Here is a 23032-nt window from a genome sequence, read left to right on the forward strand (position 1 = left end):
TATGTCTAGAAGTTTGATCATAATGTCCAAAATATGATGCTAGCCTTTATGGCTGAGTACATGGTTATAGATGGGAATTCTTTGTTGAACTGTTACACATGAAATTATTGGAAATTGTAAATCAAGATTAGATATGGGGTAAAAATCAATTTATTTGCTTTTGGCAAGCATTTTAGAACTATATTGTATGAGAGGGTTGAAGAATGTTGACATACACTTTACACATGAGAATCGGTATGCCACAGAGCAGCAGGTGATACAGGCTGTCTGTGCACATGTGCAGATCACTGGAGGAGATGTGCATCCCACTGTGGATTTCGATAACAACGTTGACCATTGTGTCTGTATCTATCAAGCTTTCTGAAAGGGCACTCTATATCCTCACCCTGCACTTCTCCAGTTTTCAGATGCATAGCTTCAGCAAGAGGGAAAACTGCCCTTGATGAGGCCACTGATGGCCTTCTGCCTGTCAAATGTGATGCACCCCTCTCAGGCACAATCCTGCTAAGTTCTCTACAGTGCTGAGTTTGCCCAGACCCCTGTAAGCTCAAATATTCTTTGCTTCTCTGGCTCCACTCTCTAATGAATCTTTCTGCCTTTCCAATGTTTTTCTGCGTATTTATTTGTTTCCTGGTTCCTTGCCCTGCATCTGACCTCAGAATTTGTGCACAATAGCTGCAGCCTTTGAGACGTTACAGATCGAATGATTCACCATCTCTGTCATGTGTCAGCTTCTATCTGACTACCCTGGCCCTGTCCACCACCATCTCATGTGAAGATTATTGCAATGTACTGGTTTTTTCCTCTGTCTGTACTCAGAGCTGGCAGACATGACCCATGGTCCAGGTAAAGAGAAAAATCCAATTGGCCCGTCCATTTGATCAGACCACTCACTGCCCTCTGACCTCTTCAGGACTTTGCTCAAAAAGCATCTGACTGGTAACTTCCAGGCCTGCTAATTTAAATATGAAACTTTACCCTGCCACAGATGCCCCTCCCCCATTCCCTTGCTTTTCTCTATAGCTCTTTGCTAGAGTTTTAGACATTTGTTTACCATCTGTCTCTTCTTAGCATGACATAAAATCCAGCAGGGCAGGGGTTTCTCTCTGTTTTGTAGATTGCTGTATCTCAGCATCTAGAGTTAATGGCCCACAGAGAGAGGCATTTATTAAAAGCAGGGATGACTATACCTAATCCTGACTTCTTCTTCCTATGATAATAGGCCTGAAATCTCACATGGTTGTGACTGCAGTCCATGTACTTCTTTCTTTATAGTAAGTTTTTAAGTCAAATGTCTAGCCATTGCTGCTGTCTGTATGTGTCCTGTCTAGTTTTATACAGTGAAATTTAACTACCAACATGATGGGATTAAGGAAGGTCTTTTGGGAGGGTGCCAAACCATGAGAATAGAACCTCCTGGTGAATGGGACTAGTGATCCTATTAGAAAGGAGGCTAGAGGAAGCTATCTGACATTCTTCCCTTCTACTACTTAAGGGAAAAAAAATAAGGCCATTCCTTCACCATCCTGAATTCTAATAACTGTCTTGGGCATCTAGCTTTCGGGGCTATAAGAAATGCATTCCTGTTACCCAGTATAAGGGTTTCTCTTATAAAAGACATAATGCACTAAAATGGTCATTAAGCAAACACAGGAATTGGCAGTCAGTGCATGCTTGGAGAGGAGTGTTGCTTGCTTTAGTACTGTGGTCACAGATGAATGTCCCTTGTTCCACTGAATAACTTCTTCTCCATGCCTGAAAAGGTAACCTTAATTAAACTCACTGGGCTACACGCAGAAAGGAGACACGGAAGCTGAAGAACTGTCTGGGAAGAGTGCAATGGGGGGGGGGGGCGAATGGGATAAACCTCATCAAATTCATTCTGTAGACATACATGAGACTCAAACAAATACTAGAGTGAAAACAGGTGACACTCATTGGCAGTTGACTGAGACTAAAATCTCAGGTCTTAAAGGAAAGAGATATGTGTGTCCTGCCATGCCTTGCTTCAGCTGTGGTCCCCACCAACCCCCCACCCCACACACATTCACACACACACACACACACACACATACATTCACATGTTCACAAACACTCATACATATGTGCACATGCTCACCCACTTCTATTGTCCATTCTAAAGGGTGTTGACACTGTTTCATTTTCTTTTATTTTCCTTACAATAGCCAATCATTACACATTATAAATGAAAACTATTAATAATTACCTATTTATGGTAATAATTACCTATTTATGGATCCTAGCCAATCGCCTTTTCAAAATGTATCATTCTGTTGCCTAAAAGAGATTTTCTTTCATGTATGCCAAGTAAAATATGCGGTAAAATGATTTTTCATGATCCAGTAACTTTAGAAAGTATTGGGTTAAACAAATTTAAATAGAAAATTTCATATATCCAATTCTGGTTTGAATGTAAACGCTCCCCACCCCACCTCAACACACACACACACACACACACACACACACAGGTTCACAGATTTGAATGCTTGTTTTCCAGCTGGTGGTGTTTGAGAAAGCTAATGATCATTCTGAAGCCTTCCTGAAGAAAGTTTATCACTGAGGGTAAGCCTTGAGCAGTTATAGCCTGAGCCAACTTCCTGTTCTCTCTGACTCTAGACTGTCCATGATCTATGATAGGACAGGTTCCTGCTCCTTCACCATCTTCACTGATGGATTGCTCTGCTCAGAAACTGTGAGCTAAAATAAGTATGTTGTATTGCCAGGGTATTTTATCACAACAACAGAAGTGAAACCAGGATATCCACAGTCTACTGTGCACCACAGAATGACAGGAGGGAGATATGAAATATACCAGCTTCTAGACCATCTTATTAAAAGAAGGCTCCTTTGTAGGTCAGAATTTGGGAAGGGTCAAGGGTCATGAAAAGGTCAATGTATGAGTCAATTTTTGGAAACTATCTTGCTACAGAAATAGCACATGTGCGGGGTATTGGAGGTGACGTGACAGGTGGATCGGCGCTGGCCACCAGGCTCCACACGTAGGTGAACCCAGGATCTGTCGCTCCCTTTCTTAGTCATGTCTTCCTCTGGTCAGCTGCTTCCAGCACTTTCTTCACTAACACAAATCCAGGCGCAGGCACTTTTCATGGTGAGTGACCTGTGCTGGAGAGTTTAAATGTTTACTTTCTCTTTGATCAATTAAACTCTATGGTTTCCATTTAAAACAACAACAACAACAACAACAACAACGCCGACTGGGCTTGTGGCGCTGCTTCTTTCACAGCGTGTGGTGGCTGACTGCGAACAAGGTGAGGCTGATGGATATGTCTGCTGATCCCTGATATTATTTCCTTGCTACCTTTTTCCCCTTTTATACTCTGCAAGTTCTGTTGTTACAAGAAAAGTCAATAAACAAGCTTTCAAGGAAACTTATGCCCAAAGAGAATAAAGCCCCTTTTACCTTGAAGTTATTCTTTTTCTTTTTGAGGGAGCAATATCCACCTCATACCAAAGTTCATGGTCAAATCAGCAGGGGCCCTGTGTGCTGAGGGCTCTAGGGGTAGTGGGGACAGGGTCCCCCAAGTATTTGCAGAGGGATAGCTTTTGTTACTAGGATAATGTCTGTAAATTGTGCAATTTTGGAAGTCAGGTTGGATTTTTTTCCATTCAAATATGAAACATCACATGCTCCCACAGCCTATCAATTGAAAAATACCTCCATAAGACTGGCCTGTAGGCAAATCTGTACTGTATTTTCTTAATTAGTGACTGATGTAGGGGGTGCTTTCCCTGCATTAGTCAAACTGGCTGCTATAGAAATGCTCACTGAGCAAGCCACGAGGAACAAGCAGTTAGCAGAATGCCTCCAGGGCTGTCCATCAGCCACTGCCTCCAGGTTCCTGCCCTGTTTGAGTTCCTGCCCTGACTTCCTTTGGCAATGCAGTGTGACCTGAGAAAAGCTGAAATAAACCTTTTCCTTCCCAGGTTGTTTATGGCCATGGTATTTTATCACAGCAATATAAACCATAAAACAGATAAATATAAAAGAACTTATAGATGTACATGCTGATAGCAGTGCCTGGCATCAAATATATATAACTGTCCTAGGGGGCTCTCCTGGCTGCTAAAGTCTACATATGCTCAATTCTCTTCTATAAAATGGTGAAAGTTTATATACAGCATAAACTTAATCTCCAAAATACTTTAAATAAATAATCTATAAATAATTTCTAATACTTAATATAATAGATTTGTTATACTACATCACATGGAGAATGATGAGAAATGACTGGCTGTGTTCAATAACTCATACTATATCATCAGAAATTCCTATTATATATCTTCAAATAGTTGAAGGCAAGGGTTTAGAAATCTCAGATACAGAGAGCTGACCATAGACAATGTTTGCTATTACAAGATTCCATAGTTTGCCATTTTCACACAGATTTTGGTTGTTTTCAATACAAATTGTACAAACTAAACTCTTAAAATAAGTAAGAGCAAAAGATATCTACCACAAACTTTGCCAGAGTTAATGACTTAATGCTGACCTATTAAGGTTTTAACAATTCTAATAAATTTATAAGGAAAGGCATAGATTCTGTCAGTGGAAAGTAAATTCTGATCCTGGAAACCAAATCATTTATTGTCCACAAGTAAAAAAAATCAATGATTTCCAAAGCCTTTCATATGTCATATGTAGACTTCAGATGCCTGACATATGCCCAACCATCATACCACAATTAGGTCAAGAATAAAACAACTTCTTGCAAAACGTACAATAAAATCCTCATGGCATGCTTAATTGCTGTTGTGAATAATATTTATGGCATGTCAAGAACTAGGTCAAGAGAGATCTCAACTGCCCCAGCATTTTCCAAAGCCTTTGCTAGGTGCAGTGCTTCTTTCAACCATGAACTTGAAAAGGACAAAGGTGTCAGCCCTGAGAAAGCTCTGTATGTACCTTCTGTGAGGAGGTTGTAGAAAACATGACAGTGTGAATGGTAAGGCAGGGAGGACAGAGCCCTTCCTGGCTCATCACTGTCCCTGCTGTGTTTAGCCACAGCCTCTGTCCAATTTTTTAATAGTTTCCACACATCTTGAGTTTTTCTAAACCCCAGCTTTATCTCTCCACATATATTGATTTTGTGCTTGAAAAGCACATATAAGACTCCATTACCTTCCTATTGGTCACTTGCAAAGCACATGCAAGCCATTGTTCCAGACCTAGAAGCTAGAGTGATGTAAATAAAGCCTTTCACTTACCTCCTAATTAATAACAAGAATGGTGTAAGTGGAATATCATCCTAAGTGTGGTAACCCATTCACAAAAGAACACACATGGAATGCTGTGTTCCACTGATAAGTGGATATTAGCTCAGAAGCTCTGAATACCCAAGACACAATTCACTTATCAAAGCATTCCCAAAAAGAAGGAAGGAGAGGGCCCTGGTCCTGGAAAGGCTTGATACAGCAATGTAGGAGATTACCAGGAAAGAGAAGTGGGAGGGGTTGATTGGGAATGGGCAGAGGGAAGAGGGCTTATGGGACTTATGGGAAGGGGGGAACCAGGAAAGAGGAAATCATCTGGAGTGTAAACAACGAATATAGAAAATTGAAAAAGAGAACCCTATTATTTTTATGTTGTAGTCTGACTCTATAGTAATTCTAAGTGCACCTCTTCCCTCTTTTATTGCCCCATTTTACTGATGAGAAAATTAATACAGAAAGTGATTAAAAATACAAATGACTGAGCCTAAAAGTAATTGGTGATGTGGCCAGTTAAAGCTTCAAATACATGTGGGGGAAATTAATAAGTCTAAGAATGACAATAAAGGTTGAGAGTAAATGTTATGGACGTGAATTCTGAGACTGCTTTGAAGTTAATGTTGACTGTTTATGTATTAATTGTGTGTGATGGAGCAGGGGTGTACTGCATCCATGTGTGAATGTCCTTCCTCAGTTACTGTCGGTCTTTTAGGTTTCTATGAAGATAGAGTTTCTCAGGAGCTTTCATGTCTCTGCCTCCCTACCGCTCACATATCAAGAATGCACCACTGCACACAGATTTTTCTACACGGGTTCTCAATCTCAAACTTAGGTCAGTGTTTTTAATGGAAGTATTTGGCCAATTGAGTTATCTCCCCAACCCACTGACTAATTTATATTAAGCATTTCCTATATTCTAGGAAGTATTATAAATTAATAATAATAGTCTGGCTTTAAAACTCAATTATTTAATTATTTTTCATTCCTGGATTTATAGGAAATGTTGGGACAAAACACAGAGAATTAAGCAACTTGCTTTTAGTCAGGCAGCAATATTCTCATACACTGAAAGTGGACACAGTGGTGCACATCTGGAATTCCAACAGTAAGAAGGCTAAAACAGAAAACCCATGAGTTCCAGGCCAGCATAGGCTCTAGTGAGAGCCTGTCTCAAAACACATGCACAAACAAATTCCCATTTGGGATTTGAACCTAGTGTATTTGACTACCAAGATAAACCTTTTCTTATTCTGCTGCCTCTAAAATGAAGAAATTAGGGGATAGGAAGGAAATGACAAATTTTCTATGCAGATTTAACTGAAAAATCAAAGCCACCCAGTTGGAAACAAGTACTTCATATACAACTGATGTCAGAAGAGTTGTGAGAGCTACACGGTATTATCCAGGCAAGGAATTGGCTAGAAATAAAGTTGCAAAATGTTGGGATGTGGCCAGCAGTAAAGTGCTTTTGGAATGGCCTGATGAGGTGTTTGAATTTATAGAACATCCTAAAGAGAGCCTGGTCTTTTCAATATTTTGGCTTAATCCATGTAAATGAACAGTCAAATGAATTTGAGAAGAGATACATGATGCATAAAGGAGTGGAAATCAGAACCTGACTGAGACAGTGTCTTAGAAAGTCAGAACGGCTATCATCAAAAAGAAATTAGCAAATGTGGCCAAGGATGCAGAGAAACACAAGAGTATATGCTATTGGTGAAGTTGTAAATTAGAATAGCCATTATGAAAGACGTGGGGGCAATACATCAGAAAACTAAAAACAGAACTACCATTTATGATGCAGCGATTCCATTACCGGTACAGAGTCAAAGGAAATGAAATTGTTACATCAAAAACATGCTTGCAGCCCCCTCCCCCCGTGTTCATTACAGCCCTGTATACAATATAGACTCAGCCCAGATGTCCTTCCATGAATAGAGACGATGGCATATTTTCACCATAAAAATAACAAAATGCTATCATTTGAAGCAACATGGATGAAATTGGAAGGCATTATTCCATGTAAAATAAGCCAGACAGAGAAAATCAAATACCACATGTCCTCTGGGAAAACAAGAGACTGGAAAGGAGGAGATTAAGAGAGATGGAACAGAGTTCAAATAAAGACACCGGAACCCAGCTACAGTGTAGGAGCCCCTATTCTTGTTTATCATTGTAGGGTAACCAATAGTTAAACATCACAGGACACATTTCACAATGACCACAGAGCATGAACTTCACAACACATAAAAGTGACAAATGAAGAAATCATATGTACTAGATTATAATATACTACATACATGTACTAAATTGCCATACATAACATGCAAAATGTACCCATATGGTCTCAGTAATGAGTTATAATTAAAAAGGAGAAAACTATGCACGGATATGAGGCAAGAGCTAGCATACTGTGGGGCTAGGTAGACGGCTCCCTATTCCAGCTACGCCATGAACAGAGAGATGGATGACAGATGCCCCATCAGATCTCAGCACTGACCTCTTTTAAGATTAGATAGGGGAATCACAGGCTAGGCCACCACAAAGCCAGCATGCTGCACACTTCTGCGCCAGGTTCAAGGTTCAGGCACAATAACGTGCCTCTCACATATCCACAGCACTTGCCACCTGTACCTAGTCCCGGTCAGGTCATTACATGGGTCAAGTAATTGCAGCATGATTTCATCACCTGTGAATATAATTAAAACTAACAGTATTGGGGAAAATCTCGGCATGGTCTTCTACTACTGTTTCTAAAATAGATACGCAAAGTCCACTAAACTTGATGTTTCTCTTACAAGTTAAATTAAAAACTCACAGGTAAACAACTTCAGGATTAAGGAGAGGCAACTTTAGATTAGTAGAATCATAGAGCCATTGCTAGAATTTTCTTTGAGAGAGGGCTTCTTTTTACATTCCTTTAACAGCTTTTGTTGAAATGTCTTTAAATGCAATTTGCATCAAAGTTTTCTGAATAAGAGAAATGGAAAGAAGTTTTTTCTTTGTTTTTGTTTTGTTTTGTTTTGTTTTCTATTTATAAAACTGCTTGGGACTTGGTTGAGAGAGTGTCATTCAGGATAGGATCCTAGCACCAGAAATCCAACACATTAGACTGAGTCCCCCTCCTGTGAGGTTAATCTAACCAGATAAGAACTGCATCGTCAAATAAGTTCCATCTATTGAACACCGACAAGCTATAGTTTGTTATTAACTTCTATAAATAAAACTTAATTATTTTACCTACATTGCAAAAGCCTAAATTATGGATTATAATTCACAGAACATATATTTTTCCTATTTCCATGCCATTTTTTCAACTGGAGAGAAAGCAACCACAATTCTGTGTGTTGTCTTCCTAAATGTTCTGAGATCCATGCAATAACAGAACAGAGACTCTGAATATCTTAGGCATTAGTAAATGAACAGGGTACAGGTATTGGTATTCAAAAATTAATGCCACACTGTCTTCTGAGAGTTGGTAGCTACAAAACACACATCTACAATAACAATGAAAATAAAAATCCAAGGAGCCAGTGCTTATGCAATAATATATGAACCACAGGGCACACCTGTGGAAATGGAGGGTTCTAACATCAAGTTCACTTTCTGAGAAGATGCTCAAACCATACAAGTATATTAAAATAAGAAACACCAGGAAGAAGGTTACAGTAACTTTGAGCATAAAAAAGTTTAAAATAATCTCATAAGACTTTATATCCTTATAGTTCTACTTTTCTATTTCATTAAAATTATGAGATAAGTGTTGTTTTCAGATACGATGTTCTAATAAAGTGACAAGGGTCACAGAAACCCTAGGAGGTTGCTGCTGACACCTAGTGGCATAATTTTTAAATGCTTAGTGCACTTAAAGATGATACAGACTATACAGAGTATGATATATGCATATATATACACATAATACACACATACACACATAAATACACACATACTTACATGCATACATACATACACACATACATACTTACATACATACACACATATATACATACACACACATACATACACACATACACACATACATATATATACATACATACATACATATATACATACATACATACATATGTATGTGTATATATGGAAGAACTGAATTACAAACTATTAATTTCAGTCTAGGTATTTAATTTTCAGTCAATTGAGTCTCCTTCATGACTAGTCCCTCAATACTGAATAAATGAAAACTAACATATCTGTTAACCCTTAAAGAAACCAACACTCTCAAATCTCCTTAGTCTCTTTCTGAATATTGGCAATGGGAACTCCAACTCCTAAGAAATCTACTTTAACCTCAATCGATTTTAATTCATGCCAGCTTCTGCAACAGCCCTACCACACCCACTCCGACATTCAGTATTTTTGTGTTGTAGAATCCTTGCCTGCCCTGGAGCAGGGTGTGCTAACTCTCACTCTGTATCCACTCTCTGGCACACACAGAATGGGCATGAAACTCCCTCACATGATCCCACAGGATCGGACATATAACAGGTGTACGTGGTGGGGGTGGGGCTTCTTCAAGAGTCTCCAGCCATCCTCATGGATGATGATTCAGAAAACACAGAAGAAATCAAAATGATTATGACATTAACTAAGATCGTACAGATAATTTCTATCAGATGCAACAATTTAGCTTGTGTGTGTGTGTGTATGTGTGTGTGTGAATGAGTGTGTGTTCATTCATGCATGTGCAAGAATGTGTAAAAAAAGAAAGACACTCTATTTCTAGATGCACTTCCCTGCTTCAGCTACGGCATGTGGGAACCCAGCAGATAGAAATTAAATTAATAAATTAATACATAACTATTATTTATTTTTTATTAATTTTTGTGTAAGATATAAAACAGGAAAAGGTTGCAAAAGGCACTGACTTTTCTCATGGGCCAAAGTACATTTGCTGAATAACTCAGGTTAGATATTTCATCAATGACATGTGCATTGTGGGCCACACAATGACATGTGAGGTGGCCCACACAATAACACATGCAGTGTGGCACACACCAGTGGGTGACAAGATTGGGCCATCTTCCTAGGGCCCAAAGTATGTCTCATCCATGGATTTATAAATTACTGAATTCCCAGTGTGATTTTATTCTCATTGAAAATAAGTGATTAGAATAGAGTAGGTTCTCCAGGTAAGTCTAATTAATGCAGAGCACAGCTAAGCTAGAGCTCTCATAGTACAAAGGAATCTTTCAGCCTTTTAAATACCCCTTCAATGAAGATCTTGGAGAATCAAAGAGCAGGCATATTCATTCACAGGATAGCTATACATTGTAGTGAAGGTAAGTGTCAGACAACATATTTTCAAAATTATATTGAGAGAAAAATCATCATTACATATAGCTTTATATAAAATGATAGAAATATATACACATGTAAGCATACATACACACATGGAAGCAAAAGGACATGTGCGAACCAATGTAAACCAATAATATTGTGACAGATTATGTGTCTAAGCAAGATACATGGGTTCAGGCTGAGACAGACAGACAGACAGACACGCACACACACACATACACACACACACACACACACACAGACAAAGTGAGAGAGAGAACTGTAATATGACAAAGATCTCTGAAGCTAATTCTAACTCTCAAAACTCAGATTGTGTGTGTGTGTGTGTGTGCATGTGTGTGCCACTATGCATGCAAGTATGTGTGCATGTGTGTGAAGGCTAGAGGCCGATGGATATCTCCCCGTGTCACTCTTTTTTTCCCACTGGAGTTTTTGAGGTAGGATCTCCCACTGAGCCAGGTGCTCACCCCTGACTGGCTGTGGTACTAAGCCCCCTGCTGTCCCCATCTCCATAATGCTTGGATTGAAGGGAGAGACATGCCCAAGTGAACAGCCTCATGTGCATATGACTCAGGTTATATGTTAGTTTCTCTATGTGTGCATATGTAATACATAATTATAGAGGAAGACAATTATGAGAGAAGATATGGGCGTGGTCACAGGAGGAATTAGAGAAAAGATAGATCTGATGAAAACACATCATACTCATATACACACACACACACACACACACACACAATCTGACTTTTGAGAGCACATCTTGCCTGACAGTAACTACATCCATGCACAGCAGAGTCTCATCAAGCACAAGGTCTGAATCAAGCCCTGCTAGAACTGGCTCACACCTTCCACTGGGCCTCAGGAGCATCCGAATTTCCACTTAAATCCATGCTTTTTATTACTCTGTTTCAATTTTTGATGTTCTGCTTTCTATTGTTATTAAAATGATGGATGGATGTTAATAATAAACACAATTTGTGCTATGTTCTTAAAATATCACAAAATATCATTCTAAATATTAGCATGTAATAAATCAAGAAATAGAAAACAACAGTAAAATCAACCTATAAGCAGTATACTTAAAAAGGTTTTCTTAATGTTCTGGGATATATGTAATAAATCATAATACAGTTATTTAAGTTTCTCAAAAGTATGTCTCCACTAAAGCCTAAATTCCAACCTAGAGTGCAAAAGTTTTGCTAAATCTTTAATTTTATATCTTAGTGTCCAAAGAAAATGTTAAATATATTTGAGAGGAAAATCTGATGTTCCTGCACAATAAAAATACATTTCAGGGACTGGAGAGAGGGCTCAGTTGTCAGGAGCCCTTGCTGCTCTTTCAAAGGGAGTGACTTCAGTTCTCAGATCCCACAGGGAAGCTCAGAACTGTCCACAACTCCAGTTCCATGGAATGTGATACCCTTTTCTGGCTTCTGGTGCGCGCGCGCGCGCGTGTGTGTGTGTGTGTGTGTGTGTGTGTGTGTGTGTATGTATGTGTATGTGTGTGTGTTGTACATATATATGTATGTATATATATATATAAAAGATGTCCATACAAATACCCATATAAATGAAATAAATCTAAAAATCACAATTTAAACATAAATAAAGTACAAAGCTTAAATTTTGTTAAATGAAGTTGAATCTATTTTTAGATAAGGAGAACAGGTAAATATTGAACAAAATAAGAATATATGTACTTATACATAACTATTTATGGAATATAGTACAGTGAGCTATATTTTATATGATATATATATATATATAATCACACTATATATGAAAAGGACATTTTGACTTGAATAATTGAAATTTCCTATACCTTTGGCTTACAAAATTATGCATGTTGTAAGTAACAGATACCAGAAACTTAACATCATGCAATTATACATGAGAAATTATTTAAACATCCTTTTTAAAAACACTCAAATACAGTGTTTTCTCTTAATCCAACAGCTTGCACTCTGAGCCCCAGGATTAGCAGAGTTAATCCTAGACAAAATGAGCATGTCAGTCATCATGTAGGACAACTCTGCTACATACACACTTACATGTATGTGCACATTCCTACTCGAGATAACAGAGGTCAACACAATATTGCTGGTCACCTTATTAAGAGGAATGTCATACGCTAGACAGTGGCAGCACATACATTTAATCTAGCACTCAGGATAGAAAGGTGGGCAGATCTCTATGTGTTTGAGGCCAGCCTGGTCCTCAAAGTGAATTCCGGTAATGAAAAAAAAGTAAAGAAAGGAAGGACAGGAAAGGAAAGGAAAGGAAAGGAAAGGAAAGGAAAGGAAAGGAAAGGAAAGGAAAGAAATATCATCCTAAGTGAGGTAACCCAGTCACAAAAGAATACACATGGAATGCAATCTCTGATAAGTGGATATTAATTAGCCCAGAAGCCCTGAATACCCAAGGCACAAATTGCATAACAAATAACTCCCATGAAGAAGTATGGAGAGGGTCCTGATCCTGGAAAGGATTGATCTAGCATTGGAAGGGAATATAAGGACAGAGAAAAAGGAGGGAGGTGATTGGAGAAGGGATGGAGAGAAGAAGGTTTATGGGACATATGGGGAGGGGGGATCCGGGAAAGGGGAAATCATTTGGAATGTAAACAAAGAATATAGAAAATAAAAATATTAAAAAAAAAGAAAGAAATACTGTAAGAGGCAAGCACATCTAATTAAACGACTAACCAAGAAATCGCGACATGGCCTAATCTCTCCACATCCACTCCCTCTCCCACCCCAAGTCACTTTGCACCCTGCTCTCACCCTGGCACCAATGCAAAAACATCCTAGACCATGATTTCTTTGAGGATATTGCCCAAAATACCCACCCCCAATAAAGCTAAAATTTTGTCCTATGCAAAGCACCTTGGTGTGACAATGGAAAGAAGCAAGTTTCGTTGCTCCGGGAACACAAGTTAAAATATTACCATGCTGATGTTAAAATGTTACCATGGTGATAGGATTGCCTCTCTAACCCTAAGTCTTCCTCTATCACATTTGTTTTAAAGTAAGTTTCTCTACACAGTCATTCAGATCAGCATCTAATGCACTGGATATATTAATATATATGGACCTCTGAGAAAAAGGAAAAAACGCTTGTAAACATATCTTGGAAAGTTTTATTTTCCTCATTCTGAATTTTTATACCAGTAGCACAAGGACCCAGGACCCTCCTTACTGATTTACCCCAACCAGCATATTTCTCTTTCCTTACTGTACCATCTTCCACTGATTTCCCTGCAACCTCATCTTGTCTATCATCTTCCTAAAACGCCATCACTCCGCTCAACATCAGCAGCATCCTCTGCATATTGTCTGGGTATAAGTTATCATTATTTTCCTCACTGAAGACCCATGGGTAGTTCCTGTATGCAAAAGGTGACCATGACATGATTTCATGAGGTATTTGAAAGTTTCAAGTTTCACTTTCTAGCCCCCAATTCCTCTACTCCTCCCTTTCCTCCCCTTCCTCTTTCCCATCCTACTTCAAAAACCACTGAGTTGACTTAGTGCAGGAACCACATGCATCAGCATAGGACCATGTACTGGAGCACAAGCAGCTATCCAGGGTCATGCTCCTAAGGAAAACTGGCACACATCCTGCCCAAACTGCCATCAACTGCCAATAGTTCCTAGCTGAAGGAGTAGCCTCAGGAGCTCTATCCTCTGGGCTGGATCCTGTCTTTGTGTTGAGTTGGGTGATCACGGCTGTTGTGAGGCCATGTGCATAACGCCCATGTCACGTTCAGAGGACAGGATTTCACAGCATCCTCATCCTTCATGCTATTCCCTTTCTACTCACTTATTTCTGATACTTTGTGAGCCTTGGGGATCATTCCAAGGTTCAATTTTTAAGTTTTAAAGATATATTAATGCCAATAAACTTGGATAGAAGGCTACAACCACACCAAAATTAGAAAATACAACTTTTCTCAAGGAGTTTCCTTCTACTATTAGGAATCAAAGAAAACCAAAAATTAAACAGAAACACCTTCCTCGGTGATGAAATTTAACAAATTAGCTCAACTGCAAATTAAAGCTCAGAAACATTTTTTTCTACTAATGTCCATTAAATTTAAATTTCTGTCCTTATTTCAGTTTTCATTTTGGTTAGGTACATTCAACAATTAATCCAAAATAAAAATCAGTTAGTTCCTATTGGGATGTAGCTATACAATATATTTCAATATGGCTTTATAAGAGCATAGCATTCAACAGAATTATTTAGATCTGTTCACGGTTTTAACCCAGGTGAATTTTTTTGCCAAAGCTTTATCAGTAAAACACATACATTTTATATAACTTCATCTATACTCAATTTGTTTTCATGTATATGCCATTAGAATATTTGCATGGGTTTTCATAGTCTTAGGACAACATATGTAAATAAATCACACAGCGATTTGAAAATTTAGCAGCTAAATATGCAATCTGTTAAGCATAATCAGGCATGCTATTCAACAACTGCGTAATGTAATTCAGCTTCCCAGAGAAAATATGTGTTTTGGGTAAGGGTATCTTCATAAAACTTGATGAAGTTTTCTAGAAATATGTATTGACATGTTTTGCATATTCAAAAGGTAATATGCACAGCCTTCTGACTAATGCTTAAATAGAAGAAAAGCTAACATAACTACATCTTAACAAACTTCATTTCTCTCACTGCCTGCCCTTTCTTAACATGGTTCAGCAGTTGGGGTTATATAAAAAAAAAAAAGAAAGGAAGGAAGGAAGGAAGGAGAAAAAGAAGGAAGGAAGGAAGGAAGGAAGGAAGGAAGGAAGGAAGGAAGGAAGGAAGGAAAGGGAAGGAAGGAAAATGCAAAGTTTCACAATCTTGTTTATAAATGAAAAATAATATCAAATTTTAATGGTTACCCACAATTTTTCATAAGCCATTTTGTATTTTTTCTGTCCACCTTATAAATTTTAAATAAATTTCTCTATTTTTCAAATAAGAAATTACTGTCTTGATGACTCACAGAATATTTAAACTCACTCATGAAAGAAAGTCAACAGTTCCATGTATTTAACAGACTGCAAAAGTATTAATTCAAAATAAGTTTTACTACCTTGGGCTGATTTTTCATAACACACAGCAGATATCTTGCCAGGTAACACCATTTCTTTGGGTTCTGTGGGCAAAGAGAGAGATTAATAAAAACAACCTTTCTTTTTACTCTCTAAATGCTTCTTAAAGAAGATTCATTAGTGATAAAGGTCAGAGAAGAAAATCATTTAACGCAGTGCTCGGCTCCGTTCAGCAGCTGCCCCAGGAGCCACTTGCCTTAAATGCCAAATAATTCCCCAAAGGTCCTTTCTTCCCTGCAGCTGAGAACATGGGTGACTGTGGCGGATCCTCAGCCTGTTTTCTCTGATTCTCTTCTTTTCTCACACAGAAATATGATTTGCACTTGGCAAAGAAAAGCATTAGCTTCCGTAATTTCAAAAGACAAGCTATAAGCCGTGTTGGGACTCAACATTTATAGAAATACAAAAGACTAAAATGCAAATTGCAATTATCCCAACTTACTTTCCTCCCTTTCCCTGGGAGGGTGGGCTGTGAAATATTCATGACAGTCTGTGTCTTTCCACAGAAATCAAAAGATGACTGTAAATAATTGCAGATTACCCTCCTTAGGAGATAATTCCCAAGCTTTTCTGTGCAATGAATGGGGAGGAAAGCTCTCTGTGGGAATCAGAAGCTATGGAAATATATCTTGTTCCCTCCCTGTGCATATAACAATCTTGAAGAGTGTCCCATAAAAGATTTTACTACATCATTATCTGAATGTTCATATTGGAGGAGAAGAATCTCAAGTCTGAGAAATGGCTTTACAGAAAGGGCTATCACATATGTAGGTGAGAATTTTAAATTCACCCTTTAAGAGAGATAGACAGTATTAAATAATCGGGTATGGTAGCCATTATCACAATAATCCTATAACTGCAATCACTACATCTCACCAGCTGTGAGAACTTGGGCAAGTAAATTAAACTCTGCACGCTATCATTTCCCTCGGCAGGGCTGATTGTACCCCCTACTTTATAGAGTTAGCATGATGATTAAGTGAGATAAATAAATATGAAGGACAGAAGACAATGCTATGTAAGCATAGCAAGTGTTGGCTAGTACAATTATCAAAGTAATTATTAGAATTATTAGCAACTTTCTGCTTTAGAAAGGGCTTATGGTCCCACTGAGAATCAGCATCCCAGAGAGAGGCATGGTGGGGTGACTAAACCAGAGCACACTGGAAATTGCTTCATTTCCCTATCGATTAATCAAACTCTGTGATAACCAAAGAAACACTGAGTTTAAATCTTTGGTAGATACATGAGAAAGATTGGATCATGTTTTAGGAAGATAATCTATAAGCTATCAACAGCTTTCCTGCAGGACTTCCTCTTGAGTGGACTAAAGAAGCCTTCCAACAGTGTGAAATGCTTCAAGCGTCTCTTCACATATCTAGCCTTGTCCTCTCTGGTGAAATATTGATTCCATTACAGAAACACCTACAAAAAGCCAGGTTTTATACCCTTAAGAGAAACCGTAATAAACAAAACAAACTGAGTAAAAAGTGTGCTGTAATTAGGGACACATATATCCATACAATTATACCAAGAAATTTGAAAGCATGTTTTCATTAAACAAACATATAATGTGTTGAAGTTGCAGAATACATTAAAAGGAAAGCTGTAGGGGATTGAAAATGGTAACATAGGAAAGAATACTTTAAAAGTATTCTAAACTGCAATCTATACACAGACAAGACAGACAAGTCAGCTTCTTCTGTGAAAATTTCTCAGGACAAAAAGCCCTAGAAAGACGGAGTCACAGTTGAAATACTGAACGTCCTTCTCTGGAAAGTCCATGTGGGGAACTCTGTTCCCAGGACGCTGCTATGGGGAGATGATGGAAGCCTTTAGAAAGTGGAGTCTAGTGGGAAGTCCTCAGGTTGTGGGGAGCATCCCCCAAAGAGAGTAGGGACTCTTGCCCATCGTCTTCTCCTCTTGGTTCACGATGTGAAGGATCAGCATGACCACACACTCCAGCCAAGACACACTGTGCGTCACAGAGCCTGAGCGGAATGGAACCATTTTATGGGACAGAGACACCTTCAAAACCGGGAGGCCTGATGAACCTTTGCCCTTTAAAAACGAACTATCCCAGTGTCTTACGTTACCGTGACAAGAAGCAGACAGTTTCCAACATTCAAGAAAGACAGGGAAAATGTGTATAAAGAACTGGAAATATAAAAAGTATAAATACTATTTTACTATGACCCTCCCACAATATATGCAATAAATGTTTTCAAATTCTCTTGATATGTGTAGAGGACCTCTAAGGAAAAATTAGCAACATGGGAATGAAAATGGACAAAATATAAGCATTTCCAGTAACTGAAACCATCCTAAAGATAAAAAAAATAACATTGCAGGGCCAAAGACATGACTCAGTGCATAAAATCAACACAAAAAGTATTTGCCATGCATGTTAGCATGCCTGCATGCCCTGGGTTAAGATCCCAGAGGCCTGTGAAAAGTTACAAGTGCCCCAAAACATTCCAAGTCGGTTATATAGCTGGCACTGCAGGGAGAAACCCTGCTTAAAGTATTGAATGTGGAAAAATGGCCGAGCCCAATATCTGAAGGTTGGTCTCTGATATCTACAAATATAAGCCATGCCCACAAAAACACAAATAGGCACACACACACACACATACACACACACACACACTCACACATTCGCAAGCACACAAGTTCACATGCACACATATGCACACATATATGCATACACATTCACTCACATATACACATGTGCACAAACATAAATACATGCATACATATGTGCATACAGATATGCACACATGTGTACACAGAGCCATGCATATTAATACACATAGACACACATGTGCACAAATATATGCACACACATTCACAGGAAAAAATGTTTTAGAATGAAAAGCTCATTCTGTTATTTTGAACATAGAAAATATATGATCAGAAATACAACCAGAAAGCTTCAGACTTCCACCCCTGGAAGTGGCACAACGTAAGTCTCTTCTTTCAAACCAGGCAGTCTGTGAAAATTTGCAGGCACTTTAAGAAATGAATGAAACATTTCAGACAAGCATCAGGCCTCTTCCTAGACTCTTACCACCCAGAGTTTTTATAAAGTTCCTTTAACTCACAGAAAACATTGTTAACTTTGAATGCAAAACTGAAATTACATGAAAACGTAACTTAAAATTGACTTTCTGTTCAGACCTAGACTCTGTAGTTAATGAGCTAATCTGCTGAGGCTAGCAGCCAATGGACAGAGATCTGCCATTGTTTCACTCCCTTTTGTTTCTTCCTTACCAGTTGGCTAACTTTGTACCCGGATGTCCCTGAAACAAAGGATGAGAAGAAAAATGGGAAGTGTGCTTTCTGGCCACTGAAATCAAGGGAACTTAGGCTCTGAGTCTAGCACCACGTGTTTAAGGCTGAGCATAGAAAAGTGCATTTGCCCAAGTTGTGTGCCTCATCCCCTGACATCTTTGGACCTTACATATGAATCACTGCAACCACAGCTCCAAGTGATGCCTTTAACTTTTATCTACTGAGAATAATTCATCTCCTGGACAGCCCTTCAGGAAGGACCTATATCAATCAAAATGTGTTCATCAGCCACAGTACAAGCAGCTAAGTGTCGCCGAGTCACCTCTGCCTGGCTGAGCTCTAGCTGCTCACTAGAACATCTCTGCATTTTCTTTATCAGAAAGCATCGTGCTATTTCTACTCTACCCACTGAACTCCCAAGAGACTGAATTAAGCTCTCCTTCTGACACTTCTTACTAGCACCGATAGAGAAACACCTCACCCTCCTCCCTTTGTACACAGATATTTCTAGCATATTCTCAACCCATTCCACATAAATCTTCCGCAATCTCCAGACATCAGGACCCTTTTATTTTAGAGATGTAGAACGTATCTGATTCTCGTCTTGGTACTGGGGAATTTCTCCCAGGTGATCTAACTCATAAATCATGTGAGTATCTGATAGCCAGTGTTGCAAAGGGGTCATATTTGAACTGTTTTCCATCTTGTGGTATTATTTTATCACAGTTCAAGCTTACCTACAGGAAATTGACTAAAAATTACAAGTCTATTGGACACTCTATTTTATTCCACTTTATGATCGTTCTGTGTTATATTGTTCTTCGGCTGTATCCTTCCTGCGCTATCAAGCAGAGTCCCAAGTGGCTGTGTGGTGTCCTTTCATTTCCATTCTTAATAACAGCTCCTTCAACTTGGGGCTTAGGTCTTACTTCTCAGCACTAGCCTAATTTACCACCTGTCAAAATTTTAATGCCCACTTTCCCACAAAGTGATCCCCAGGTACTTCGGACTCTGTTGGTTGTATCATTGTCTCCACTATACAGCAATTAAAGTCAAGCGTTGCAATTCATTTTGCCTCCTTGCATTGCCTCCTGTTGCCTTGTCTCTCTGACTATTGCAAGTTCCTCAAGGACAGGTGCATGCTGTGCCTATTGCCGATCTGCCTTGCCAGTTAATGCAGTGACTAATACATCAAACATTCCTTAATTAGTAGATTCTACTTTCTACAGATTAAATATTAATGCAGATAAAAGAGTTGACTTATGGAGCATGAATATCTATCTCACTGTGTCTTCTGAGAACAATCACCTAGCAAGTCCTTAGTTTTGCCACATCAGTTATATATTTAAAAAAAAAAAGCTGTAGGATTAAAAAGACACAGAAGACACACACAAGAAGTAATAGTATCACACAAAGGATGATACTATGTGGGAATATATCCAGTGGCAGTCTGTGTTTGACCTTGTTTGTCTGCCAAGGATGTCACTTGCCTAGAGGGTAATTAAGATAGTTACAAGATAAACTGAAAAGGAGCGTTTGAGTTTTGACATCTGGCAGAATTTTGGACCCAAGGCAATGTCAGGTTTTACTTAGAGATAAAACAAGTTTCACATAAAAATATTAGACTCTGTGGAACTAGATCATGGATGGATTCAACCCTCAAAATAAATAAAACACAAGACTAGTGTACAAATTGTCATCGAGTCCTTTGGTTTTAAGAATACTCCTAAGGGTATATATGTAGCATCATCAAGCAGTTGTGGCGCCTTTAAGAGGTAAGAGAATGAAAAGAAAGTTACTGGGAGTCTGTCCCGAAGGAATAGCAGAACACTAAATGACTCAATCCTTTCCTGGTCACCATGAAGTAAACAAGCCTCCTCTAACATACACCCCTCGTCATGATGCACCATCCTGACATAGGGATAAAAAAAATGACGGCAGAATAAGTACAGAATCAAAATTATCAAACTGGAAACCAAAATTAACCTCTTTCTTATAAGGTGATTAGGTTGTGTGTAATGTCACAGTGGTGAAAAGCTAACCGATGTGTATGGAGGTGAATCAGGAAGACTGACTAAAGAGGAAGAGGCCAACAAAACCCTCAAGCCCAGTCTCGTTGACGGATGCACACACAGAGAAATGACACGAGGATGAGAGGAGACCTGGGGGTAGAAATGAATGCTCATGGTTCAGAGTCACGATCCTCAGAGAAGCTGAACTCAGCATTTAGCAGCGCTTGCCTCATCATGGGAGCAGTATAAGGTGTGAGAGAAGGGAAGTATACAGAAAGATGGAGCTGAGACAAGATGGCGTCATCCATAGACCATAGGAAGAGTCCAAAAGATAAATGTCTTCAATAGGGAGCGTGTGAATTTTGAGTAGGCTGGTACCACTCACTACCCTGCCTGAAAATGAGGTCCTATGAGCCTTGTCCCCTCCCACCCCTACAAATCACACCACCACAGAGGGGTGAGCAGAAGACAATGGGGAAACATCTGAAAGTATAACAGTTTAGCCAATCATCAACCTATCCTATAAAAGAGAATGAGAATTAAAGTAGCTTATGTCACTATTTTATAGATAAGGACACCAGACTATAATGTTAGACTTCTTCCTTGAGTGTTATAAATGAAATATGAGGGAAAAATCTTTTTGTTTTTATAATATCTGCTCATGTTTGATACACTTTCCAATACTCTCCTGAGCCTACATATTTTTTCACTAGGAATATGAAATTGCTATTTCTCAACATATAAAAAAAAAAGCTCAAATTCTATTTTAGATAAACACAATAAAATAAATTTAATTAATTTATTTTAATACATCATGAAATGCATTTAAAATCAAGACAGATAATATACAGAAAATTGTTAGGTTTAATTTGTAAATTTAGAAATATTACTGAATTGAGAGTCGTTGTACAAAAATAATCAATAAATAAAACAGAAGCTATGGCATTTGAGACAGGGTGATAAGCAAAATATTTGAAATAAGACTAATAAGACATGTTTTTAACTTCTATATCAAAGACCTGGGAAGCATGTTAATGATCAGAGAATGACATGTTCATACATCAGGACATGTTCATACATTAGAAGGCTCACTTATCCTTACATTAATCCTCCTACACTTGACTCATGCATTCAATATCTCACTGACACTATCTCACTGTCACTATCTCACTGTCACTTCTTAGCCATGTTAGTTTGGTTTTATTTTTTTACAACAAACATTTATTCAGAAATGTGAGGATCAAGATTACCCAAGTCAATGTTAATGTATAAAATAAGAATTTGAAATTGTTACATTTTCATATATCAAAACTTAAAAGGCTAGCAGACAGCTCAACAAAATGCTCACCATACAAGCCTGGTGACCTGAGTTCTGATCCTGAGCTCATTTAAAAGTTGGATGTGAAGTTGCACATCCCGGAAGTAGAGACAGGAGAAATACTGGGAAGCTCTAGGTCTGCTGACAGAGTGAAGAGGCAAGAGACAAGCCAAAGCCTTGCCTCAAAAACACATGTGAGGTGAGACTGGACTTCCAAAATTATCCTCTGACTTTACTCACACACCATGACACACTGAACTCACATATGCACATACACATGAAATGATATATATTTAAATATATATATATATTTTAAAATTACTAAACGGTTTGGTAATTAAGGCAACTGTTTGACTATGTGTATATACACATATATTCTTATAGGGTCCCAAACCAAACATATACAAATTGGTAGAAGGGAGAGTAACTTCAATACCAAATATCTGCTTAGGGCAAATGAAATACCAACTCTTACATAAGGAAATCTCAGCTGCACGGCTTGTAGATCTAATATATGGAAAATAAGACAAGCAAATGACTTTAAAAGAAAATGTCATTTTCCTTGGCATCACTTAACTGATCCATTAGATGTTTATTTGCATTGAAAGAGAAATATTATCTTCATCAAAAGATGTCAAGTAGAGAAAGAGGTACCAAGCCACAGGGTGCAAATGTACTTCCACTATACATCAGACAAACAGCTGATAGTTAGAAGGTATAAAGTGATTTTC

General features: G+C 38.4%; 1 protein-coding gene across 10 annotated transcripts in view; it reads right to left on the reverse strand.

The window, feature by feature from the left end:
• The window catches only part of Inpp4b (inositol polyphosphate-4-phosphatase type II B), a 762101-nt gene that overhangs the window by 611226 nt on the left and 127843 nt on the right, over window positions 1-23032 (reverse strand). For all 10 annotated transcript variants that reach the window (XM_052167328.1, XM_052167331.1, XM_052167337.1 and 7 more), the window contains exon 2: window positions 15659-15721. The gene's annotated coding sequence lies outside the window, so the exon portion shown is untranslated. The remainder of the gene's footprint in view (window positions 1-15658; window positions 15722-23032) is intronic.

This window comes from Apodemus sylvaticus, chromosome 21 (assembly GCF_947179515.1).
Source record: "Apodemus sylvaticus chromosome 21, mApoSyl1.1, whole genome shotgun sequence".
In the NCBI taxonomy this organism is placed as follows: Eukaryota; Metazoa; Chordata; class Mammalia; order Rodentia; family Muridae; genus Apodemus; species Apodemus sylvaticus.